The sequence below is a fragment of the Carcharhinus amblyrhynchos genome, chromosome 1 (assembly GCF_965287045.1).
Source record: "Carcharhinus amblyrhynchos chromosome 1, sCarAmb.v2.hapA, whole genome shotgun sequence".
Taxonomy (NCBI): Eukaryota; Metazoa; Chordata; class Chondrichthyes; order Carcharhiniformes; family Carcharhinidae; genus Carcharhinus; species Carcharhinus amblyrhynchos.
Window position 1 is genome coordinate 175,368,963 of NC_137324.1, and position 27,258 is coordinate 175,396,220.

At 44.8% G+C, this 27,258-nt stretch overlaps 1 protein-coding gene across 2 annotated transcripts in view; it reads left to right on the forward strand.

Annotated features, from left to right (window-relative positions):
* The window catches only part of bmpr1ba (bone morphogenetic protein receptor, type IBa), a 414,749-nt gene that overhangs the window by 130,830 nt on the left and 256,661 nt on the right, over positions 1-27,258 (forward strand). For both annotated transcript variants that reach the window (XM_080195685.1, XM_080195693.1), the window contains exon 2: positions 7,127-7,210. The gene's annotated coding sequence lies outside the window, so the exon portion shown is untranslated. The remainder of the gene's footprint in view (positions 1-7,126; positions 7,211-27,258) is intronic.

The window sequence follows — 27,258 nt, forward strand, 5'->3', positions numbered from 1 at the left end:
ACTGATCGCTCTGGTGCTATGCTTGTCTGTTCCTTTCCATTAGATCCTCGACTTTGATGGATGGTTGGAAGCACATGATCAATAAAATCCAGAACGACAGCAGGAGATGATCTGAGTGATGTTACGTTGGGAAAAAATGATGCATAGGCGATTTTGACAAAATGTAACATCTATGACAATGTCCCGACACTTCACAGTGGTTTGATATGACACCCTCTGAATAATGCCTTCTCCAATGCTCACTGCTGGCATCAAATTTCTAGTGTAGCTTGCAAACTCTATTGACAGATAAGATTGTCTTTAATAATTAAACAGAAGATAGTCTGTCTGAAGGAATCACAGCTAACAATAGCAGAGGATCTGGGACTTTGCAAACCATAAGAACCCTCAAATTTGAATTGAAGTATTAAAAGGGTAGGTTCATTGTGATCTGCTCGGTGTGAGGTTTGGGCATAGAGTGTGTTTTGCATCGCTTTTTTAATCAAGTGGTTAAAAATATGAGTTAGACTCACATTATCACCACTTGTAGGGCGGCATGGTGACACAGTGGTTAACACTGCTGCCTCACAGCTTACTGTGCTTACCCCAGTCCAATGCTGGCATCTCCACTTCATGACCTCACACTGCCAGGGACCTGTGTCCCAGTCCCGACTCGGGTCACTCTCTGTGTGGAAGCTGTGCATTCTCCCCATGTCTGTGTGGGTTTCCTCTGGGTGTTCCAGTTTCCACCCACAGTCTGAAAGATGTGCTAGTTAAGGTGCATTGGCCATGCTAAATTCTCCCTCAGTGTACCAGAACAGGTGCTGGAATGTGGCAACTAGGGGATTTTTATAGTAATTTCATTGCTGTGTTAATGTAAGCCTCCTTGTGACACTAATAAATAAACAAAAGACTCACTGGCCTGAATCTCTGATCTATTATCATTTGAAGTGAGTGTGCTGAGGAGAAGTAAAGGGGGTGATTCCTTGACCTCGCCGTGCTGTTAGGAGATTGAATCTATCCCGGAGAATGATGTGCAAAAATCCGAATCAGCCTAAAGCATTACCAAAATGATGATGATTCAGAATGATGTTGCTGTCTGGATAGTGAAGGTCTGTGGAAGATGGTGTAGCTTCCAGAACATCATTGTCTCCACCCCATGGCTAGTAATGCTGGTTGGGGTGATGGTAAATGTGGGCAGACTGAATCGCTTGTGCATTTTGATTGTCTCCATTCTCCTGTATGAAAGGCTATGATGCAGGAGCAGTCTTCATGGTCAACTATAGGCAATGGTTAAAGGAACAATGTGGCCTTATGGAATCCAGTTCCAACTGGTGACAATCTTCCTACTCTCGAAAGCTGATCTAAGACAGATGAGCTTGGCATTGGGTTGGAACAGATTGGAAAAATTCAGACCCTACTGTAATTATGACATGTTTGCATAACATAATTCTTGCATATATTCCTCCCTACGATAGCAGGGTAGTTTTTGACTTGATTTTTTGATTTCATTTATTATTGTCACATGTATTATTATACAGTGAAAAGTTGTTTCTTGTGCGCTATACAGACAAAGCGTACTGTTCATAGAGAAGGAGGCGAGAGAGTGCAGAATGTAGCAATACAGTCATAGCGAGGGTGTAGAGAAAGATCAACTTAATACAAGGTAGATTCATTCAAAAGTCTGACAGCAGCAGGAAAGAAGCTTTTCTCAAGTCAGTTGGTACGTGACCTCAGACTTTTGTATCTTATTCCCGATTGAAGAAGGTGGAAGAGAGAATGTCTAGGGTGTGTGGGGTTCTTGATTATGCTGGCTGCTACGCCAAGGCAGTGGGAAGTGTAGACAGAGTCAATGGATGGGAGGCTGGTTTGCGTGATGAGTTAGGCTGCATTCACAACCTTTTGTAGTTCCTTGCGGTCTTGGACAGAGCAGGAGCCATATCAAGCTGTGATACAACCAAAAAGAATGCTTTCTACGGGGTATTTGTAAAAGTTGGTGAGAGTCACAGCAGACATGCCAATTTCCTTAGTCTTTTGAGAAAGTAGAGGCGTTGGTGGGCTTTCTTAACTATAGTTATAGTGAAAAGCTACTTTGTAAAGAATGCACCTTGGTTCTGAACTGTACAAGGATGAGTTTGCTATGTTGTTGATGTGATTTGGGAAGTGTTACATTACAAAGAGATTACTTTACAGGATATTAATTAGAGTTATATAGTGAGCATTGTTAAATGTCAGGAAGCTGATAGACTTCAGGGGGAATTTTCCCGTTTTCAGGCTAACTGTCCATGGTGGTGAGAAAACAGGAGTGTTACCCGCTGGCGTGGCAGTGTCTGTCTGGTGGGATTCACTTACCTGAAATCACAGAATCCCTACATTGCAGAAGGAGGCCATTTGGCCCACAGATTCTGGACCGACCACAATCCCACCCAGGCCCTATTCCCACAACCCCTCATATTTACGCTGCTAATCCCCCAGACACTAGGGTTAATTCAGCCTGGCCAATCAACCTAACTTTCCCGTCCTTGGACTTTGGGAGGGAACCGGAGCGCCCGGAGGAAACCCACGCGGACACGGGGAGAATGTGCCAAGTCCATACAGTGAGCCGAGGCTGGAATTGAACCTGGGACCCTGGCACTGTGAGGCAACGGTGCTAACCACTTTGCCACCCAAGTACACGTTCTCTCTGCTGGCAGAGACCAGTGCCCTACTTATCAACATCCATAGCTTCTCGCAAGCATTAGTAAGCCACAGTCTGGAATTTTCCTGTCCTGCCCACCATGGGAATCGTAGTGGGGGTGGGGTGGGGGCAGGGGGACACCATGCAAATGTCCGTTGACCTTGGGCAGGATTTTCTGGTCTTGAAGCGAGTGTGACCAGAAAATGCCGCCAGTGGTCTGAGCCTGCCCCTGATAATTTTACTTATTAGGTGCCGTGTTATACTGGTAACCATCCTGTATTGTGGCTTTTCACACCCTGAGGGTCACAGACAGCCAAAGCTGTGTGTGAGGAATGAGGATCTAATACAACGGAAAGTCAAGGAAATCCATTTCATACGCTTCTAACACCATTGCGTTTCAATGTCTTGGTTTTCCACGTTCCTTCTGTTGAAGGTACATACTTAACAAAGGGATTTGTGAATTTGAACTTCAGTTTCAGGACTGTCTGGAGCTCCTTGCTGCCACATTGCATGACATGATTGATGGTTTGAGTTTTTAGGATGGACTGGGACTTTTTTCTCTGGAGCGTAGGAGGCTCCGGGGAGATCATACAGAGGTTTATAACATAATGAGGGGCACAGATCAGCTGGATAGTCGACATCTTTTCCCAAAGGTAGGGGAGGCTAAAACTAGAGAGCATAGGTTTAAGGTGAGAATGGAGAGGACAAAAGGGTCCAGAGAGAGAATTTTTTCACTCAGAGCGGTGGTGAGTTAAGATAATGAAGGGGATGGATAGGGTAGAGGTAGAGAAATTCTTCCTGCTTAGAAAGGATAGCAGGACTAGAGGACACGGCCTCAAGATAAGGGGGGGCGCAGTTTAGAACGGAGTTGAGGAGAAACTTCTTCACTCAAAGGGTGGTGAATCTCTGGAATTCTCTGCCCGTTGAAGTGGTGGAGGCTACCTCGCTGAATATATTTAAGTCACGGGTAAATAGATTTCTGATAGACAGGGGAATTAAGGGTTATGGGGAGAAAGCAGGAAAGTGGAACCGATCCACTTCAGATCAGCCATGATCTGATTGAATGGCGAGGCAGGCTCGAAGGGCTAGATGGCCTACTCCTGCTCCTATTTCTTATGTTTCTTATGAGTGTCTGGAACGAGCTGCCGGAGATAATAGTAGAGGCGGGTACAATTTTGTCTTTAAAAAAGCATTTAGACAGTTACATGGGTAAGATAGGTATAGACGGCAATTGGGATTACTTAAAAGAAAAATGGGCGACATGGACAAGTTGAGCCGAAGAGCCTGTTTCCATGCTGTAAACCTCTATGACATGTTGCAGCAATCTTAAACAACTTTTGGTGCCCACTTTAAAAAAATTAACTTGAAAGTTTGTAACATCTTCCTGTCTATACTGGGTATGACACAATCAGCTCAGTTGTTTGGCTCTTGTCTGAACCTTGGGCTCCTAGTTTTTCTATTGAGCCAGAGGTCGTCAAATCCATTCTTGTTTTTGGAAAGGAACGTCGGCTTCTAATTTCAGGCCAGTTACATCCATGGACGATATGAAATAAACAATGGCTCTTATATAAATCATTCTTAAAAACCATTTGAAATGTTTAACTATAAAAATAAATGCACAATTAGTGTGACCTATATAAAATTGGTGAAAAGAGAAGCTTTTCATCCTTCACTTACCAGGAAACATTCAGGGATGCCAAATTTCAAATTAAGTTTGGCACTTCTTCAGATGAGTGCTGTTATGTGTTTGCAGGTTTGTTGTTTATAACTGATTTATCTCAGAGTAGTGCAGATGACACGAGTTTTAGATCTTCAGCAGGTTGATTTACAGCACTTTAAATCATCTCAGTAACTATTGGATTTCTACACACATGTTCTCAGCCAGATTCCAGAACTTTCCGAATGGTGTTAGTTGCTCATGCTCTCCAACCCACCCACCAGCTTGGGCAATCAAGTGCATTAAACCTAGGCCATGAATGGACTAACATAATTAAACAGAGATCAATTAAACCGTTGAACACTACAAGTGCAAGGTGAAATGCTTCAGCAACATGTCTCTGTTCTCAGTGGTATTCAAGCTCTGTATTATTAAGCAACTGTGTATAATACAACATTCTATAGTAAGAAATGAGATGGTGAATAGATTCAACTTTGGATGGTGGACATGGAACTTACTGACTATCCAGACTGTTGAGAAATATTCTGGGTATCGCTGAAAAACATGTAGTTGAAGTTTTCATCTTGCATTCATCGGACATACAAAGGCCAAATTTAAATTTGGCAACAGTTTATACTGCATGAGGAGAGGGTGCTGATTGGTTGATGTTTGGAAGCTGATTGGTCAAGGCATTGCCTTTCAGAATTCACCAGGGAACTTTCATCACTCAAGGTTTTGTTTAAATTTAAGAAAGGCAAGTGGACGCTGTTAGTTGAGGAATTGTCATGGAGAATGCACAAGGGAACAGTTGTTCCCCCATGTTTTTGTTGAACTGAAGAAAGGTACAGTGCGTGGAGATGTTCTTTCTGCTTGTATAGGACAGGGCACTGCAGATCAACATGCTTAGTTTCCAGCAAGTCTAAATGAGCCTGACTGATAATTTTCAATTAGTTGTTATTGTGAACTGCCTAACTGTGGAATCACATTTAACGTCATTGTTTTCCTGTACTAAAAATGCAAATCGTAAGAAATTTCCTTGAAGAAAGTGTTGTACTCTCAGGGAAATTGATTTTGAACAGGTTTGTCCATGCATGGCAACTAGTAACAGGTACAAAAGTTATGATTTTATGACTGAAGGATGAGATGTGGACAATGGATTGAAGATCTTGTAAGGTTAAATACATGATAACATCTCACTTATCAGCAGAAGATGAAGTGGAAATGGTCGAGAGCTTCGAGTTTCTAGCTGTCCAGATCATGAACACCCTGTCCTAGTCCCTCCACGCCAATGCTATGGTTAAGAATGTCTGCTAATGTCTCTACTTTCTCAGGAATCTAAGGAAATTTTGGCATGTCTGCCTCAACTCTCACCAACTTCTACAGATGCTCCGTTGAAATCATTCTTTCCAGTTGTATCACAGCTTGGTATGGCTCCTGCTCTGACCAAGATCACAAGAAATTACAAAAGGTCATGAGTGAAGCCCAGTCCATTATGCAAACCAGCCTCCCATCCATTGATTCTGTCCACACTTAGCGCTGCCTCTGAAAAGCAGCCAGCACGTTCAAGGACTGCACGCACTCCGACATACTCTCTTCCACCTTCTTCCATTGGCAAAAAGGTACAAAAATCTGAGCTCATGTACAAGAACAGCTTCCACTCTGCTGCCATCACTTTTGAATAGACCTACTTTATATTAAGTTGATCTTTCACTACACCCTAACTATGACTATAACACTACATTTATGACTGCAAAACTACAATCCAGCCTCCTTTCCTCTGTCTACACTTCCCGCTGCCTCGGCAAAGCAGCCAGCATAACTAAGAACCCCATGCACCTCGGACATTCTCTCTTCCATCTTCTTCCAACGGGTAAAAGATACAAATGTCTGAAGTCATGTACCAACGGACTCAAGAACAGCTTCTTCCCTGCTGCCATCAGACTTTTGGATGGACTTACCTTGCATTAAGTTGATCTTTCTCTACACCCTAGCTATGACTGTAACACTACACTCTGCACTCTCTCGTTTCCTTCTCTATGAACGGTACACTTTGTTTATGCCCTGGCTATGACTGTAACACTACATTCTGCATCCTCTTGTTTCCTTGTCTATGAACGGTATGCATTGTCTGCATAGCACGCAAGAAACAGTGCTTTTCACTGTCTCCCAAAACATGTGACAGTAATAAATCAAATCAGAAGGGGAAAAAAGTCATTCTTGGACAATTTTGGAGGGGCAATGGCTCCCCACTGAAAACAAATTGTAACTCAGTTCTAGAGCAAATCAGTAAGGTTGCAAAGCACAATTTCTGAGTCCGCTGTCGACAGGATGGAAAGCAAAATACAATTTGTTTATCAACTGTAAAATATCTGACCCTTAACCACAAGTGATTTAAGGATCATGCAGGACTGTGATTTTAATTGTGCTGCAGTGCATATTCTAGCAGAGAGACTGGGGATACTTTCCAATCAGCCATCTCATTACCGTAAGTACCGCCATGCCTCATGAATTCATTTCAGAGCAATTCGAGTCTGACCTTGTTGTCAAGGAACAATCCTGCAAATATTTGAGGTTTGCCCTGAGTACAGAGACAATGATGTTTGCAGAATGACCTTTCACAACTGCTGAACAATGGTTGTTCATTCACGCTGGTCTTTCCACACCACCTAGGTGAGTTTACTGCTGGCTCGAGTCCTGGTTAGGTGAGCGGCTGTGGAAGAAAAATGTCGAGTTACAGGTGAAGACTATTAGTTGTGTTCAGAAGGGCTCTGGCTTTATATTTTGCCCATATATATATTCATTGTTTTGAACAGAACCCACCGTGGCTGAAATCGGCCAAAGTCGCCTTGAGGAAACGTGACTTCAGTTGCGCAAATCCAAGAAGCAAGATATAGCAGGTAAGGATTATGGTTTTGATTGAATAACTATAGAAGTTATTGAGGGCATTTACTTTTTTTGCAGTCTGATTAATTTTTTAGTGTAAAGTGCTGCCAAAGCTGAGGCTATAGTTTGCAGAGGGTAGATAGTTCAATTTTGATTTGATTTAAGAACATAAGAAATAGGAGCAGGAGTAGGCCATCTAGCCCTCTGAGCCTGCCCCGCCATTCAATAAGATCATGGCTGATCTGAAGTGGATCAGTTCCACTTTCCCGCCTGCTCCCCATAACCCTTAATTCCCTTATCCATCAGAAATTTATCTACCCGTGACTTAAACATACTCAACGAGGTAGCCTCCACCACTTCAATGGGCAGAGAATTCCAAAGATTTGATTTATTATTGTCATATGTATTAACATACAGTATTGTTTCTTGTGTGCTATGCAGACAAAGCATTGCGTTCGTAGAAAAGGAAAGAAGAGAATGCATAATGTAGTATTACAGTTATAGCTAGGGTGTGGAGAAAGACCAACTTCATGCAAGGTAGGTCCATTCAGAAGTCTGGTGGCAGCAGGGAAGAAGCTGTTCTTGAGTCGGTTGGTTCGTGACTGAGAGCTTGTTCAATCAGCTTGCAATCGGTTTGTGGCTTTAATATGATAAACTGTCCCGAGGCACTTCATCAAAGTTGGATAGTAAACATGGCATATAAGAAGACAGTCAGACAGTGGCCAAAAGCTTGGTCAAAGAGGTAGGTGGGAGGGCTGTCTTTAAAATTTAAAGTTTATTTATTGGTGTCACAAGTGGGCTTACATTAACACTGCAGTGAAGTTACTATGAAAATCCCCTAGTTGCCACACTCCAGCACCTGTTGGTCAAAGAAGACAGAGGGTAGCAGTGGAAGGGTGTGTTTCTGAATGGAGGGCTGTTATAAGTCATGTTCCTCAGGGATCAGTGCTGGGATCTTTGCTGTTTGTAATATATATATAAAGGATTTTGAGGGAAATGTAACTGGATTGATTAGTATATTTGCGGATGACACAAAGGTTGGTGGATTTGCGGGTAGCGATGAGGACCATCAGAGGATACAGCAGGATATAGATCAATTGGAGACTTGGATGGAGAGATGGCAGATGGAGTTTAATCCAGACAAATGTGAGGTAATGCATTTTGGAAGGTCTGATACGGATAGGAAAAATACAGTAAATGGCAGAACCCTTAGGAGTATTGATAGGCAAAGGGATCTGGGTGTACAGCTACATAGGTCACTGAAAGTGGCGATGCAGGTGTAGAAGGTAGTCAAAAAGGCATATGGCATGCTTGCCTTCAATGACCGGGGTATTGAGTTTAAAAATTGGTAAGTCATGTCGCAGCTTTACAGAACCTTAGTTAGGCCCTTGGAATATAGAGTTTAATTCTGGACTCCACATACCAGGACTATCTGGAGGCTTTGGAGAGGGTACAGAAAAGAGTTACCAGGATGTTGCCTGGTATGGAGGGCATTAGCCATGAGGAGGGGTTGGAGAAACTTGGTTTGTTCTCTCTGGAGCAACGGAGGTTGAGGGGAGACCTAATAGATCTCTACAAGATTGAGAGGCACAGATAGAGTGGATAGTCCAAAGCTTTTTCCCAGGATGGAAGAGTCAATTACTAGGGGGCATAGGTTAAAGGTGCGAGGGACAAGGTTTAAAAGAGATATACGAGACAGATTTTTTACACAGAGCGTAGTGGGTGCCTGGAACTTGTTGCCAGGGGAGATAATGGAAGCGGATACGGTAGTGACTTTGCAGGGGCGTCTTGACAAGTACGTGAATGAGATGGAAATAGAGGGATATGGTCCCAAGAAGAGTAGGGGATTTTACTTAAGTCGGGCAGCATGGTCAGTGCAGGCTTGGAGGGCCGGAGGGCCTGTTCCTGCCTCTTTGTTCTTTGTACACTGAGGCAGAATTTAGCATGGTCAATGCACTTAACCAGCATGCCTTTTAGACTCACCTGATGAAGGAGCAACGCTCTGAAAGCTCGTGATTCCAAATAAACCTATTGGACTTTAACCTGGTGTTGTGAGACTTCTTACTGTGCCCACCCCAGTCCAATGCCAGCATCTCCCCTCTTTTTTTGACTGTGGGAGGCAACCGGAACACCTGTACAAAACCTAGGCAAACACGGGGAGAACATACAAACTCCACACAGACAGTGACCCAATGCTGGAATTGAACCTGGGTCCCTGGCACTGTGAGGCAGCAATGCTAATCACCGTGCCACCGTGTTGCCCCTTGGTGGAAGAGTTCAGGGAAGGAACAGGAGAAATATGGAGACAGATGCAGATCCTGAAATTTCTCTTCATCAGCCTGAGCGTCCAGGAGAGTGTGCAAACCAGTTCTCTGGAAGTGTTAAATGGATGAGGAAGATTCTGTGACCAGCGTTGCTTCCTCAGCCTGCACAAGGCTTGATCAGCTTACTGGTCTTTGCTTTTCTGTTTTTCAGTCCGTTCTTCATGTTAGTGATGTGAAATATGAGTATGCTCCTTGCTTTTTAGTTCTCTATATGCACAAATGTTCTGTGTGTATTGGAATAACAATGGAATTGTCCAGGCCACTGAACCATGCACAATTGGAACATTATGTTTCTCGGAGTCTCAGAGCGAAACAAGCCTCAGCTTTTTCAAGGGCGTTCCAAAACTCTCGAGTCAAGTCGGAATTGACCTGAGGCTGAAAAGAATAAATAATTTTTCTTGCTATTTAAAAAAAATTGGAGATACTTAGATCTACTAAGGGCTCATTTTGCCAATCAGTCCCTGTGGTTTAACTGTTTAAGAACAGTGTTATTTTTGCAACCATTCTGACTCCTTTGATTTCTGGGATGTGACGATACGTGGCTGCTTTATAATGTAAAGATGCTCGGCAGAGCAAGGGTACAGCATAAAGAACCCATGTTATGACACCCCTCCCTTGGCACGTGGTTGGTACTATTCCTTAATCCACAAAGGGTGCCACGGTGGCACAGTGGTTAGCACTGCTGCCTCACAGCACCAGGGACCCGGGTTCAATTCCAGCCTTGGGTGTCTGTCTGTTTGCATATTCTCCCCATGTCTGCATGGGTTTCCTCTGGATGCTCCAGTTTCCTCCCACATGCCAAAGATGTGCTGATTAGGTGGATTGGCCATGGTAATCTTCTCTTTAGTGTCAGGAGGACCAGCAGTTAAATGTGCGTGGTAATGGGGATAGGGCCTGGGTCGGATTGTTGTCGGTGCAGACTCAATGGCTGAATACCTCCTTCAGCACCATAAGATTTTGTGATTCTAACTAAACCATAAGAGGAGCCGTTCTCTTCAGGGAAAAGGGAGATGCGGGTGCAGAGCAATCAAAAAAGCTTTTCAATAAATTCCAAGCAGGGGCAACAAAACTAAACCGTAATCTCAAACATTGATGATTCTTCTCCCCTTTCCTTATTCAAACTCCATTCAAAGTTGGGCTGAATGCACTTCTTCTGCACTGTAGGAGTTCTATGAGTCTGTGAAATCAAGAGGCGTATCTAAGGCATGCAGAAAGGGACAAACTGTCCTGCATGGTTCCTGCATTTCACTCACCTGTAAGTGGAGTTCCCAATCATTGACATGTTGTTGCAGTCTCTGCCTGCTGTCTTGTAACAGTTCATTATTAATTCAAGTAGTTAAACTCATGACATATTCTTGCTCATGCCACAGATGCACTGCACAGTTCAGCTGCCATTTTCCTCGAGTTGGAAAGGTCTATGTCGAGAAACACCTTTCCAGATTGTTATAAACCTTCAGCAGTTCAGGATCTCCTTATTTCTGTAACCTCCGCCAGCTGAGAAACAGCCTGAGATCTTTGAGCTATTCCGGTTTAGGCTTTCTGCGCAGTGTTACCAAGTAATGTTTTTCCGACTCCCAAATGATATCTGTTTCTTATTTAAAAAATACAGTATGAATGGAGTGAATGCAAATATTATCCTAACTCACATTGAGTCATGTTCACCTGTCACCCCTGTGCTAACTGAGAGCTCCCACTCTGACAATACCTGGATATTAAAATCCTTGCTTTCAAAACCTCCCCCCATGTCCTCACTCCTCTCAGAGTCTGTAATCTCCTCCAGTCTGAGAAACCTCCAAGATACCTGCGTTAATATAAGTCTGGTCTCTTGAGAATCCCTGATGTGCTCCACCATTAATGACTTCCTGGGCCCTCTAACTCTGGAATCCCCTCCCCAAACCTCTCCGCCTCTCTCGCTCCCCCTCCTCCTTTTAAGATGTTTCTTAAAATATGTACATATGTTTTGGTCATCTGTCCTGATAGCTCCCTGTGTGGCTCAGTGTCAAATCCTGCTTGGTAATCATTCCCCTGTAATGCCTTGGGATGCTTTACTGTGTTAGTGATGCTATATAAACAGGGGATGGACAATAAATGCTGGCCTGACCAATGATACCCACATCCCTATAAATTAATTATTAAAAAATGCAGATTGTTATTGAATGCAAACACAGCAGTTGACCTTTCCTAGCATAACACTCATAATGCTGTATGCAATATCAATAACTAAATTAGTAATGGGAATAAGAAATGATGAAATTGTTTCCTGTGAGTTGAACTGAGTGTGCTGGAAGGTGAATCGAGATGGGCCAGAATCTTGGCACGGTGGTGCAATGGTTAGCATTGCTGCCCCACAGCACCAAGGAACCGGGTTCGATTCCAGCCTTGGGTGATAGTGTGGAGTCTGCATGTTCTCCATGGGTTTCCTCCCACACTCCATTGACATACGGGTTGGCCATGCTAAATTGCCTCTTAGTTTCCCAAGGTGTGTAGGTTAGGTGGAGTAGCAGGGTAAATACATGAGGTTACAGAGATAGGGCCCGGAAGGATGGTCTGTCGGGTGCAGACCTGATGGGCCGAATGGCCTCCTCCTACTGTAGTGATTCTATGATATTGTGATTCTATGAATCATTTTAATATCACAGGTTCCTTCATCCCTTTAAGAGACTCTTTCGCACATCCACTATATGGTTTCAATTGTGCTGGATCTTAGAAGATTGTCACTATTAAAGAAAGACTTGCCTTTACATAGCACCTTTCAGAACCATCAGTTGTGCCAAAGTGCTTAGTGCCATTAAAGTACTTTTTGAATTGGTGGTTGCTGTTGAAGTGTTGGATGCACGGGTATTAACTTCAGCGCAACTAACTCCTATGTGACCAGATAATCAGCCAATTTTATGATGTTAAATGAGGGGTAAATATTGGCCAGGACACCAGAGAAACCCCTCCTGTTCTTCTTTGAAATAATGCCACTGGGATCTTTTAAGTTTTGTTTAAGAATCAGGCAGAGTCTTGGTTTCATGTCTTCTCTGAAAGTTCATAAGCTTTTGGTGCAGAATTATGGTTGATATGTTTCTCATCCCCATTTTCCTGCCTTCTCCCCATAACCCTCCAACCCATTACCAATTAAAGATCTGTCTAACTCCTCCTTAAATTGACTCACTGTCCCAACATCCACCGCACTTTGGGGTAGCGAATTCCACAGATTCACAGCCCTTTGGGAGAAGTAGTTTCTCCTCAACTCGGTTTTAAATTTGCTACCCTTCTCCTAAGACGATGACCTCTCGTCCTAGAATGTCCCACAAGAGGAAGCATTCATCCCAAGTCTACTTTATCCGTATCTTTAATCATTTTGTATACCTCAAGACAACACCTCCAACAGTGCAACCTCCCTCGCGCTAACGTGTCAGCCTAGATCATCGCACTCACATCTTGAAATAGAACTTAAACCCACAACCCTTTGACTCAGAATCTGGAGTGTGTCCAAATAACCATGGTTTTCATGTTCAGAGATGTGTCTTTTGTTCTCCTGCCTCACTCAATTAGCTATTTCAATCAGAAATATACAGAGGGGAAAAATAATACTTACTGGCCAGTAATTTTTTTAGCATTCATTCTTTAAAAAGATGTCCTCTGTCAACAGATGTCCCTGTATGCTGTTTTCTGTCCATACCTCTTAGTATCTGTACAGTCTGCTTCAGTATCTTAACGCAACTCTCTCATCTCTTGGGTGCGATGATGGCACAGTGGGTAACACTGCTGCCTCACATCGCCAGGGACCTGGTTTCAGTTCTCAGCTTGGGTCACTATCTGTGTGGAGTTTGCACATTCTCCCCATGTCAGTGTGGGTTTCCTCCGGGTGCTCCAGTTTCTTCCCACGGTCCAAAGATGTGTGGGTCTGTGCTAAATTGCCCCTTGGTGTCAGGTAAATACTTGCGGTTGGGGAATAGGGCCTGGGTGCGTTTCTGGTTGTGGTGCAGAGTCAATGGGCCCGATTTTACCATTTTCATTCTAAGTGCTGAATCTGGGCGTAATGCAGATTCAACTTAGAAATCTGCTTCCAGGTGCCCCCATACGCACTGGGCCATCTCCAGTCCCGTTCGCCCTGTGGGCAGGGCTTAGCGCTGCCGGAACGATCGGAGATCTGAACTGCGCGTGTGCAGTTGGAAAATATTTGAAAAAGCGCGTCCGTGTCAGATCGCTCCCGGGCCACAGAAAGCCGAGGAAAGTGACCCGGGAGCGAAAAGTGGGAGTGATGGTGGACGCACACACACATCACTGTCCCCCTTATCCAGCCCCCCCCCACTACCCACACACATCACTGTCCCCCTTATCCAGCACCCCCCCCACTACCCACACACATCACTGTCCCCCTTATCCAGCACCCCCCCCACTACCCACACACATCACTGTCCCCCTTATCCACACCCCCCCCCACTACCCACACACATCACTGTCCACCTTATCCAGCCCCCCGCCCACTACCCACACACATCACTGTCCCCCTTACCCAGCTCCCCCCCGGCTACTACCCACACACATCACTGTCCCCCTTATCCGATCCCCCCCGCCCACTACCCACACATATCAATGTCCCCCTTATCCGATCCCCCCGTTACCCACACACATTACTGTTCCCCTTACGCACCTCCTGACTACCCAGACCAATCGCCACCCCTGCCCCTTCCCTCCCCACCGATTGCCCGTAGAGTGGCAGCGGACTCCCTGTCCCCACTGCACCCCCCTGCCCCCCCCCCCCCCAGCAGAGACCCATCTGACCCTGCCCGCTCCCCCACTGGAGATCCATATGACTCCCCCCCCCCCACCCCACCACCAAAAGTAAGCGATTAGGTCTGCCACCACCCCCCGCTTCCAAGACAACGATTTGGCCTCACTACTTCCGCCACCCACCCACCCCCCCCCCCCCAGAGAAGGGTCTGGCCTTGCTCACTACCCCCACCTACCCTCCCCCCCTCAAGACAATGACCTGGTCCCACCCATCCCCATCCCCCCCACCACCACCACCACCAATACATCTGACCAGTCTCCTCCTCCTCCTCCCCAACCAGAGAATAATCTGACCCGCCTCGCTCCTACCCCCCCACCACTGATCTGAGTCTGAGAGCCGTTGGAAGCTCCAAACTCTCTCTTCAGCAGCTGGAGCGCCCGATTTCAGGCTTTTATTCAGCAGGTCCGTTACGGAGCAGTTCCAGATTGGTGAACGCGGTGATAAAGGAGGAAATGCTGATAAAATTGGGCGGGCAGTTCATTAATTCAATTTAAATACATGCAAATGTATTTAAATCACCGTGGCGCCCGTTTTGTGTGCGAACCGAATCACCGCCATTCCTGTGTTTCGGTAAAGTGGCAATCCGCGCGGATGTGGGCACGGATCGCGTTAATGGCCTCACACCCGACTTTACCATGTTTTCGCACCCAAAAATGGGCATGACAGAATGGTAAAATCAGACCCAGTGTGCGAAATAGTTTCCTTCTGCGCTGTTGGGATTCTATGATTGATTTATAACAAAAGTATTTTGAAACAAAAATGCAAGAACTGGTTAACACACAAGTACACAAACGCACATGCGCGCGTGCGCGCGCGCACACGCACGCACACACACACACACACACACACACACACACACACACACACACACACACACACACACACACACACACACACACACCAGCAAAGGAAAACAGATAGGGACTGGAATTCTCCAAAGTCGTACGCCACACTCCCTCTGCCGGGAAAACAGAAAATTTGGCGTTCAGCTAAATCTTCATTCATAGCAACAGGACCGGAGAATCCCAGTGGTGGGTGAAGTCAGAGAATCCTGGCCAGGGTCTCTGTAGAGATGGACTCTGGGGGATAGGCTTTATAAAACAAAGGATAAAGTTTGCAGGGTTTTAATGCAGTTGATCTGGGCTCCCTCATGTGAAGGCTGGTCACTAGTCCCAGTGGCTGCCTGGAGGTTCTTACCAGTGGGACTTTAGCGTGTAGGAGACTATAGAGTGGATTCAGTGTTTCTTGTTTGAGCATTGTAGGTTTCCAAATGCAGAATAGTTATACTCAGATGAACGTACTCTGGCGGCAGGTTGTTAACCACATGCAGGGCAGGAAGAGAGTGAACTAGTGCAACCTTCCTTCTTGGTTTATTCCCCGAAACTGAGTTCAGATCAACAGGTTCAAAACTTAAAGCTCCTCTGTCAGGGGAATTTCTAGTGAATCTTTGCTGTTAAACCAGTTCTTTTTCCCCATCAATCAAAATAACTGCAATTCAAACAAGCAAACAAACAGCTCGCTCCCATCCCGCCAAGTTCTATTTCAGATAGCTGAAATCAGGTGATTTCTCAGAAAAGGCGGGCTTGTTGGCAGTCCAAGGTGAACTTATGACCTTTTTAAAAAATCCAAGTGTCCAGATAATACTGCGTTCTTCCGTATTTCAAAAGAAAAATACAACTGGTGAAGATGTGTTTTTCCCAGCCTCGCTAAAGATTCGACACGGAACCAGTCACCCAGAGGAGAAAGTGAGCACCTCAGAGATGAGGGCGAGTTCCAGGCCTCCTTTCAGTCGGGAAGAAGACCGTGGGAAGTTCTGAGTCTTGTACTTGCATGAAAAGAGTCGCTGTTAGCGAGCAGGCATTGAGCATGAGAGACCGTCTATGCGTGTAACACTATCTTCTCAGCAGCTGTGTTTATCTTACTTTTGGTTTACATGAAGAAAACGTTTGTGTATTATCGCACAGGGGCTAACACTGGGGATGCTGCAAGGGCTTTTGAAATGTTAAATCCAGTGGTATGAGCCGATAATAACGGGCGGTTTTAAACCTCGCCCAAAGCTGGGTCCCGATTGGGAAGCCGCTACTACCAGGCATGGTGTCGCCCTCGCTGCCTTACCTCCCTTTGTTTAGTTTAACCCTTCGTCTTTATCTGTTGATGTTTATCCTGGGCGGCTAACACACAGGTTAGAGCAGGACAGTAATAAATCATTCGTGCTACCTTCAGTATTACTCTGGGTAGTGCCAGCTTCTGTGGCCATTCTGGACTTTATGCCGTGTGAGCAGAACAAAATCCATCCGTCCAGCTCAAACTTAGTTATCCTATTTACCAGACTCCTCATTATTCTGCATATTCGGCAGAGAGTGGAATTTGAATTTTAAAATAACTCTGCAATTGAGAATCTGCTGATATCCATGAAACCATTGTCGATTGTGGGAAAAATCCATCTGGGTCGCTAATGTCCTTAAGGGAAGGAAATCTGCTGTCCTTACCTGGTCTGGCCTACATGTGACTCCAGAGCCACAACAATAGGGTGGCATGGTAGCACAGTGGTTAGCACTGCTGCTTCACAGCTCCAGGGTCCTGGGTTCGATTCCCGGCTTGGGTCACTGTCTGTGTGGAGTTTGCACATTCTCCTCGTGTCTGCGTGGGTTTCCTCCGGGTACTCCGGTTTCCTCCCACAGTCCAAAGCTGTGCGGGTTAGGTTGATTGGCCGTGCTAAGAAAATTGCCCCTTAGTATCCAGGGATGCGTAGGTTAGAGGGATTAGTGGGTATAACATGTAGGGGATACGGGAGTAGGGCCTGGGTGGGATTGTGTTCAGTGCAGACTTGATGGGCCGAAGGGCCTCTTTCTGCACTGTGGTGATCTATGACCTACGACCCTCAACTGCACTCCAAAGGCAACTAGATTGGAGGCTTCTCCATTCATTACGTCACATGAGGAGAGACTAAGTTGGTTCGGATTACATCCACTGGAATTTAGAAGAATGGGAGGGGATCTCTTCGAAATTTATAAAGTTCTGACAGGGTTAGACAGGGTAGATTCAGAAATAATGTTCCTGATGATGGGAGAGTCCAGAACCAGGGGCTATTGTTTGAGGATAAGGATAAAACCGTTTAGGACTGAGATGAGGAGAAATTTCTTCACCCGGAGGGTGGTGACTCAGTGAAATTCACTACCACAGAAAGTAGTTGAGGTCAAGATGTGTGATTTCAAGAAGAAATTAGATATAGCTGTTAGGGTGAAAGGGATCAAGGGATATGGGAGTAAGGTGGGATCAGGATATTGAATTTGATGATCAGCTAAAAAGGCCAAGTAGCACACATGGAAGACTCCTCCATTCCTTAAACCTTCGAGAATCCTGTCTGATTTGTTCTCTCTCTTCTGAAGAAAAATAAGTATCTTGATTGATTGTCAATACAAAACAATACCCTTGATTCCTTTTCCACAGCATTAGTTCCTTTGTTTCTGTGTCTCCAACACCAGCTGTCCTTTTTTCTGTGCGATGCTGTTAAAGGTTGTTAAAACTCCCAACACACTTCAATGTGTTGCTATTTGAGTTTCTCTCCCCATGGGAACAAGGTCACGTGAGCATGTCTCCAAGCTGAGGCGTTTATCCAGAATTCTGTGTTTGATTTTGAGCTAAAGGTACATCTCAAAACATTCTTGTAAAGTGCAGCTTTCATGATAATTTATGATTGTTAGAGTATTGTGATGGTAAAACAGTTTTATATGGAGTACAACTAGACCAGGGTAAGTTTCTGTGGGTGGTGCTGCTCTAAACTGGCTCATGGCCATGAGAAGAATTGAGATGCATCTTAAAAGTGTTGCTGTCTCCAGATGTAAAAACAGCAGCAATGTAGTTAGCCAAATCTCGTAATGGGCTTACTTTGTATATCTATGAGAAGTATTCTCTGAAGTGACGTTTACTGTATCCCCTGTCAATACCTTGAGAAATAATAGCTTAAGTTAGAGTTTTTTTTTATTTTCATAGTTCAGATGCAACAGTAACTGGTACTCAATTTTCTCATCTCCTGCTCATCATCCATGAAGAGGATGTTAATCAGGGCTAGACTGTATGGAGCCACTTGTTGATGGGGCCAGTCTATCAACATCAACTGAGTAGCAGCAAGTCTAGGATCCAGAATAGGCGGGTAGGTAACAAACCATGGGTGTAACATGGTTTCATTTAAGTAATGACCCTTGCAAAATTACTCTCTCTATGTGAAACCATGAATTCTGTCAGTAGGTAGGAGTGGAAAATTCCACGTGCAAACCTATTCTATCCCACAGCCTATCCTATTCAGTAAGTAAAGTTTATTTATTAGTCACAAGTCAGCTAACATTAACACTGCGACAATGTTCCTGTGAAAATCCTGTAGCCATCACACTCCGGCGCCTGTTCGGATACATTGAGGGAGAATTTAGCATGGCCAATGAACTTAACCAGCACGTTTTTCAGACTGTGGGAGGAAACTGGAGCACCCGGAGGAAACCCACGCAGAATGTGCAAACTCCGCACAGATGGTGATCCAAGCCTGGATTCGAACCCAGGTCCCAGGCACTGTGAGGCAGCAGTGCTAACCACTCCTTATTATATGAGGTACTCTCATTATACTGAAAAGATTGTGTTTCTAAAAGAGAATATTAGAGGTAAGACTTTATTGCAAACCCAAACATGTTAATGCTTGTGCACAATGTATGCCAGACCTGCATCTAGATATCATTCAACACTCACACCTTTGTAATCGTGTACAGATCCTTCTTTGCCACACTCAAAGCATTGAAATAAAAAGAGACAGAAATAGGATGAAATAATTTGGATAGCCAAGTGATGTAATGCAGTCTCCAGTCATTGGGAACTGTCACAAGATATTGGCTGGAATTCTCTGACCTCGTCTGTGACTGGGATTCTCCAGTCCCACTGCTATGAATGGAGATTTGGTTGAATGCAAAATTCTCCATTCTCACTGGCAGCGGTAGCAGGGTGTGCGAGACCAGAGAATTCCAGCCGTTTTGTATCATTATGATGTTTTAATCAAAAGATATGGTAGTTACACTTTGTAAATGTGTGTACGATGGGAAGGAGAATCACACACAGAGTTTTACTGTTAAATGCATCGAAGGCATTCAAGTAATGGAAAGAGGAATGAAGGGAGCTACGAGAGGAATGACATGAAGACAAATGGATACAACATCGCGAATAGGAAGTTTATGAAGATGGAGCGTCATAGAAATTGGTAAAGGAGAAAACAAAAGGATCCCATTGTCCATTTTGTTTTCCCAAATAGAAATAAATCTGAACATTCAAACACTCTGCCATGTGGAGGTCCTCTATAACACTATAGTCTGTGCTGGAACAGGAAGTTTTGTTTGGATGCAAGAATTTAAATATTTGAGAGAAAGTTGCAAGTACAACATCTCATTGACATTGAAATTTGTGTGCAACTTTTGGCACATTGAAGTTTTTTGTGCCTGATTTCTGTAAGGATTATTGTAATGAGGTTGTTCGACCGTATAAAGTACGCAGATTATCCACTTCACAACAAATGCCAGATTGAGTACTCCTTATGTTCCCGGAATGTGAATACAGAACTGGTGAGCGGCAGTGGAGAATGGGAGAGCTGGGTTTGGAAAACTCCTCTCAAATCTGTTCTGCCATTTAACTGATATTTATCTCAGCTCCTTCTCCCTGACTTGGTTCCCTATCCCTTAATATCCTTGCCCACAAACCTATCCATAAGATAACTGCAAAATACTGTGGATGCTGGAATCTGAAACAAAAACAGAAAATGCTGGAAAATCTCAGCAGGCGTGACAGCCCCTGTGGAGAGAGAACAGAACCAATGTTTTGAGCCTGAATGGCACTTCATCAAATTTATCCAACTCTGCTTTGACATTTTCAGGAGGCTCCCAACCTCGAAGGGCTTCTGTAGAAGAAAATTCCAGATTTCCACTGTGCTTTGTGCAAAGAATTCCTGCCTGACAGCACTCTTGAAAAGCCTGGCTCTACTTTTAAGGTTATATCCTCTTGTTCTGGACTCCTACCCCTTCTCCTCTATACCTAGGCTATCAACTTGTTTAATCACCTCAATTAATCTGGTAATCACTTATACCTAAGGAAATGCATTCTTAGCATACACAACCTTGTGTGGCACAGTGGCCAGCACTGCTGCCTCACTGAGCCAGGGCCCCGGGTTCCATTCCGGCCTTGGATCATTGTCTGTGTGGAGTTTGCACATTCTCCCCATGTCTGCGTGGGTTTCCCCCAGGTGCTTCGGTTTCCTCCCACAGTCCAAAGGTATGCGGGTTAGGTGGATTGGCCATGCTCAATTAACCGTAGTGTCGGGGGATTAGGTGGGTAAATATGTGGGGTTATGGGGATAGGGCCTGGGTGGGATGGTGTTTGGTGTAGACTGGATGGGTTGAATGGCCTAATTCTGCACTGTACGGATTCTATGATTATTTAGTCCTGATATCATTCTGATGAATCTGCACCGCACACCCTCCAATGTGTTCTTGCTGTGATGAGGTAACGATGTTCAAAACTTAATTCATGACATGTTTGCGTAATATAATTCTTGCATAAATTCCTCTCTACGGTAGCAGGGTAGTATTTGATTTGATCTTTTGATTTGATTTATTATTCTCACATGTATTAACATAAGTAAAAAGTTGTTTCTGTTGTTTCTTGCGTACTTTACAGACAAAGTATAACTGAAACCCTTCAATTTGGTTTGATTTTATTTATTATTGTCACACATATTAGCACACAGTGAAAAGTATCGTTTCTTGCATGCTATACAGACAAAGTGTACCGTTCATAGAGAAGGAAAGGAAAGAGTGCAGAATGTAGTGTTACAGTCATAGCTAGGATGTAGAGAAAGATCAACTTAATATAAGGTAGGTCCTTTCAAAAGTCTGACAGCAGCAGGGAAGAAGCTGTTCTTGAGCCAGTTGGTACATGTTCTCAGACTTTTGCATCTTTGTCCCGACGGAAGACGGTAGAAGAGAGTATTTGTTTCTTAGAGCCATTTCAAGTTTGATGCAAAAATATTTCAAGACGCACCTGGGGCTGGATTTTCGGGCTCTTGCTGACGGTGGGACCGGAGGCGACACGCAGTGTTGGGAAGGGTGAGCCGCATAAAATGCTCCAGACATGGGACATGATCCTGTCAGCGGCCAGTAGCGAGCTGTCTCTGCCACCTGAAAATATGCCACAGGGATGGTGGGGGTGTGGGCATTAGGGGTCGGAGCTGGAAAATCCTGCCCCGGGATAATTTTATGGAATTTGTTCCTGGTTTACTTCTATTCCTTTCATGTTTGCTGGAAATCATAGAATCCCTACAGTGCAGAAGGAGGCCATTTGGCCCATCAAGTCTGCACCAGCTCTCTGACAGCATTCCACCCAGTTTTTATCCCCATAATCCATGTATTTACCTTGCTAATCCCTCTGATCTACACATGTTGGGACATTAAGGGACAAGTTAAGGGAAATGGGATTCTATGAAATCACCAGCTTAGTCTCTGTTTACTTTCCAATGTTTCCTCTACCTTTTATAGCGATGTTTTTCTTTGAGTATTTTTTATTCATTCATGCGATGTAGGCATTGCAAATTCAGCCAGGATTTATTGCCCATCCCTCTGAGGGCAATTAAGAGTCAGCCAAATAGCTGTGGGTCTGGAGTCACATGTAGGCTAGACAGGGTAAGGATGGCAGATTTCCTTCCTTGAAGGACATTTGTGAATCAAATCCACCGAAATGCATCACCTCGCATTTATCTAAATTAAACTCCATCTGCCATTCATCAGTCAAGTGGCCCAATTGATCAAGATCCCATTACAGTCCGAGATAACCTTTTCCACTGTCCACTATTCCACCAACCTTGGTGTCATCTGCAAACTAACTAACCATGTCTCCTATTATTGTATAATAAGACATCTTTGGATTATCAGTCCAGCGACAATACTGACAATCTATGTCACCTTGGTATTAACATTTATTTCCACCAACAACTATTAAGAGCCAATGATTAATTTGAAAAAAAAAGTGTCTTAAAGAGGCAAAGATGTGCGGGTTAGGTTGATTGACCAGGATAAATTGCCCCTTAGTATCTGGGGGGGGTGGGAGGGGGGGAATGCGGTGAGCTGGTAAATACATGGGGTTACGGGGATGGTCCTGGGTGGAATTGTTATCGGTGCAGGCTCGATGGGCCAAATGGCCGCCTCCTGCACTGTAAAGATTCTATGATTTATGATTCTGTGAAATAGAATCAGCAGTATTTTTTCACTTTCATCTCTGTTACTACACAACATAGCGCGTTTCCCAAAGTAAAAAGGGCAATTGCGGGCAGTCCAACCTGAAACCCGCCATGAGCAGAAAAGAAGGACTTTCATTTTTGTAGCTCTCCTCGCCATCTCAGGATGTCCTGAATGCTTGAGCCAATGAAGTTCTTTTAAAGTGTAGTTACTGTTGTAATGTTAGGACACACAGCAATTTATGTACAGCCAGCTCCCACAGAAACAGCAATGTAATACTGAGCCGATAGTCCGCTTTAGCCGTGTTGGTTGAAGGGATAAATATTGGTCAGGATAACGGGGAGAACCCGTTTGCTTTTTTTAATTGTACCATTGGAATCCCGGCATCTGCCTGTAAGATAGCAAGGTCCGTGGTTTAACGTCTCAGCTGAAAGGTGGTACCTCTGACTCTGTACCACTTCCTTAGGAAGTGCCAGTGTAAATTTTGTGCTCATGCTCCTGGCGGGGACTTGAACCCACAACCTTCTGGCTGAGCAGCAAGAGACCTATCATAGAATTCTACAGTGCAGAATGAGGCCATTCGGCCCATTAATCCTGCACCAACTACAATTCTGCCCAAGCCCTATTCCCATAATGCTATGCATTTACCTTAGCTAGTCCCCCTGACACTAAGGGGCAATTTAGCATTGCCAATCCATCTAACCCACGCATCTTTGGACTGTGAGAGGAGACGGAGCACCTGGAGGAAACCCACGCAGACATGGGGAGAATGTGCAAACTCCACACAGACGGTGACGCAAGGTTGGGAATCGAACTCGGGTCCCTGGCATTGTGAGGCAGCAGTACTAACCACTGTGTTGCAATGCCGCTATCAAGCAAGTGATGGTTGATACTGTAAACAAGTACCATCGAATCATACAGTGCAGAAGAGGCCCTTCAGCCCATTGAGTCTGCACCGAAACGCGAGAAACACCTGCCCTCCCACCTAACCCCATCTGCCGGCATTAGGCCCATAGCCATGAATGTAATGAGCGCCAAGCGCTCATCCAGATACGTTTTAAAGGATGTGAGGCAACCCACCTCTACCACCCTCCCAGGCAGCTCATTCCAGGCCATCACCACCCGCTGGGTATGAAGGCTTTTCCTCACATCCCCTTGACTTATTCTGTGAAAAAATTCTTGAGCCTCATACGATTACGAGGAGATTTACAGCATGGAAACACGCCCTTCGGCCCAACTTGTCTATGCTGCCCCTTTTTTCAACCCCTAAGCTACTCCTAATTGCCCGTGTTTGGCCCATATCCCGCTATACCCATCTTACCCATGCAACTGTCTAAACGCTTTTTAAAAGACAAAATTGTACCCGTCTCTACTATGACCTCTGGCAGCTTGTTCCAGGCACTCACCACCCTGTGCATGACAAACCTGCCCCTCTGGACCTTTTTCTATCTCTCCCTTCTCACCTTAAACCTATGCCGTCTAGTTTTAGATTCTCCTACCTTTGGGAATAGGTATTGACTATTTAACTGACCTGTGCCCCTTTTATAGACCTCTATAAGATCACCCTTCAGCCTCCTACGCTCCAGAGGAAAAGTCCCAGTCTATCCAGCCTCTCCTTATAACTCAAACCATCAAGTCACGGTAGCATCCTAGTAAATCTTTTCTGCATTCTTTCTATTTTAGTAATATCCTTTCTACAGGTTAAAGGAGATTTCTAAACTTTGACATACAACAAACATTCCTGCATCTAAATCTGGAAAACTGATCCTGATCTTGGACAAAGGTCATGCGAGCGTCGTTTGTGTTAGACAAAGCCCCCAGCGGAAACAATTGACTTAGCCCTTTTTACACTGAGGTTCATGTTTGTTGTAGATTTTATTATTTCATTAGAGGCACCACACATTCTGCCCCTTGACTGACTTCAGGTTTGGGGGCGACAGATAAATTTAAGGCACTATGGGAGCGTCAGGAACGAGAAACACCAAACCCTGCGATGTGGGAATTGTATTAGGAAGCTGGACATAACCGGAAAAGTGGAAGGAGTGGGAGGATCAGATTACTGCAAGTCACAAACAGGGCTCATGAGCTGAAGTTTATACAGGTGCAACTGAGAGAGTTGTGGGTTCATCCTTCATGGCCGCACTGTGCGGAATGACAGAAGCCTCTGTCTTCAGACTGAGTAGTGGGGCTCCATCAGCGTTGCAGCGCATGGCTTTGAGAAGTGTGCCCACTGGAATTGGTGTGAAGCGAGGGAAGGTAAGCCCATATAGAGCAAGGGTAGTCAACTGGCAACTGATGAGCCACACGTGGCTCTTCTTTGACTTGGAAGTGGCTCTTTGAATACTCACCCATATGGTTCATCCTATAGTAAATGGTACAGAATAATAAAGAGACATGCAAATACAAGCATCCTTCTATTCTACTCTGGCTTGGCTGGCCTGTGCTTTTCTGAATGTTGCATAGCATAGAGTAATTAACTTTAATCTTTCCACAGTTTCATATTCACTAATGGGTGGAGTTGCTGTTTATAGAGCCATAGAATCCCTACAGTGCAGAAGTAGAATAAGTCAAGGGGATGTGAGGAAAAACCTTCATACCCAGCGGGTGGTGATGGCCTGGAATGAGCTGCCTGGGAGGGTGGTAGAGGTGGGTTGCCTCACATCCTTTAAAACATATCTGGATGAGCGCACTGACTCTCTGACAGAGCATCTTACCCAGGCCCTTATCCCATAACCCCATGTACTTACCCCACTAACCCCTCAACCAACACATCTTGTGTCACTAAGGGGCAAATAAGCACGGCCAATCCATTTAACCTACACATCTTGGGTCACGAGAGGGTAATTTAGCATGGCTAATCTACTTTGCAATTCTGGTCACTATTATAGAAAGGATATTATTAAACTAGAAAGAGTGCAGAAAAGATTTACTAGCATGCTACCAGGACTTGATGGATTGAGTTATAAGGAGAGGCTGAATAGACTGGGACTTTTTTCTCTGGAGCATAGGAGACTGACGGGTGATCTCATAGAGGTCTATAAAATAGTGAGGGGTATAGACAAGGTAGATAGTCAATATCTTTTCCCAAAGGTAGGGGAGTCTAAAACTAGAGGGCATAGGTTTAAGGTGAGAGGGGAGAGGTACAAAAGTGTCCAGAGGGGCAATTTTTTCACACAGAGGGTGATGAGTGTCTGGAACAAGCTGCCAGAGGTAGTAGTAGAGGCGGATACAATTTTATCTTTTAAAAAGCATTTAGACAGTTTCATGGGCATGATGGGTACAGAGGGATATAGGCCAAATACAGGCAATTGGGATTAGCTTAGGGGTTTAAAATAAGGGCGGTATGGACAAGTTGGGCCAAAGGGCCTGTTTCCATGCTGTTAACCTCTATAATTCTTTGACTCTATGAATCTATGACCCAACCTGCACATCTGGGGTCACTCGGGGGTAATTTAGCATGGCCAACCCATCTAACCTGCACATGTTCGGACTATGGGACGAAACCAAAGCACCTGAAGAAACCCATGCACTCACGGAGAGAACGTGCAAATCCCACATGGACAGTGATCCGAAGCTGGAATTGAACCTGGGTCCCTGGCTCTTTGAGGCAGCAGTGCTAACCAGTGTGTGCTCTCCTTGAACAACTGACTGTCTGACAGATGAATGAATATGGAGTGACGTTATTGCCACAAGCACAAACCACTGGCCTAAAAACATTGGTGGTGGTAAGAAAAATGTAACTAATGGAGTTATCTGGACTGGAGACCTCTCTTAGATTAAGAGGCGATAAAAGGGGTCCAAGATGAAAAGTTGGATATTTACAGTATCTATGTTGCACAAAGGTAAACGTGGACAACAAAATTCATTATCACCTCCACTGTGCTGATGCAGTGTTCAGCCAACTGTAGAAAAGAGTATTTGAGGATCAAGAACTCAATTCCAAGACTAAGGTGATGGTTTACTGGATAGCAGTGATCCCCATGTTCCTATATATTTTGGAGACTTGGACAAGTTAAAGTAGCACATCAAAGCACTAGCAATGCCTGAGCAAGATCCTCCAAATCCATTGGTAAGGGCAGCAGTCCAGCATCCCCTCCCAAGAGGCAGCATCCCCTCCCAAGAGGCAGCAACCCCTCCCAAGCCAAATCATCCGGCACTGAGATGCTGATCATTCAGAAACAGCTCCGCTGGGCAGAGCAAGTCCTTCGTGCGCCTGATACCAGATTCCTCAAGCAACTGCTCGACTTGGAACTCTGTCATGGCAGGAGATTCCCAAGAGGACAGCGGAAATGCTTTAGAAATGTCCTTCCTGAAGAAGACAAACATTCCCATCGACTGACTGTGGACCCTGGTTTGTGACAGACCCAAATGGAAAGTGCCCATTCCAGAAGATATGGGACACACTAAGAGACTTTGCTGGGAACACAAAGAGGTGAAGTTGGAGAAAGTATGCAAACCTCCAAGACGAATGGGTTAGATGGATTGGTAGTGTTAAATTGTCCCTTAATGTCAGGGGAACGTGCTAGGGTAAATGCAAAGGGTTGTGTGGATGGGGCCTGGGTGGGATTGTGGTTGGTGCAGGCTCAATGAGCCAAATGGCCTCCTTCTGCACTGTAGGGGTTCTATGATTCCAACTCACTTACCTGAACCTCCAGACACGTGGCAGCGTTTGCAGGCCACACATTGGGCTCATCAGT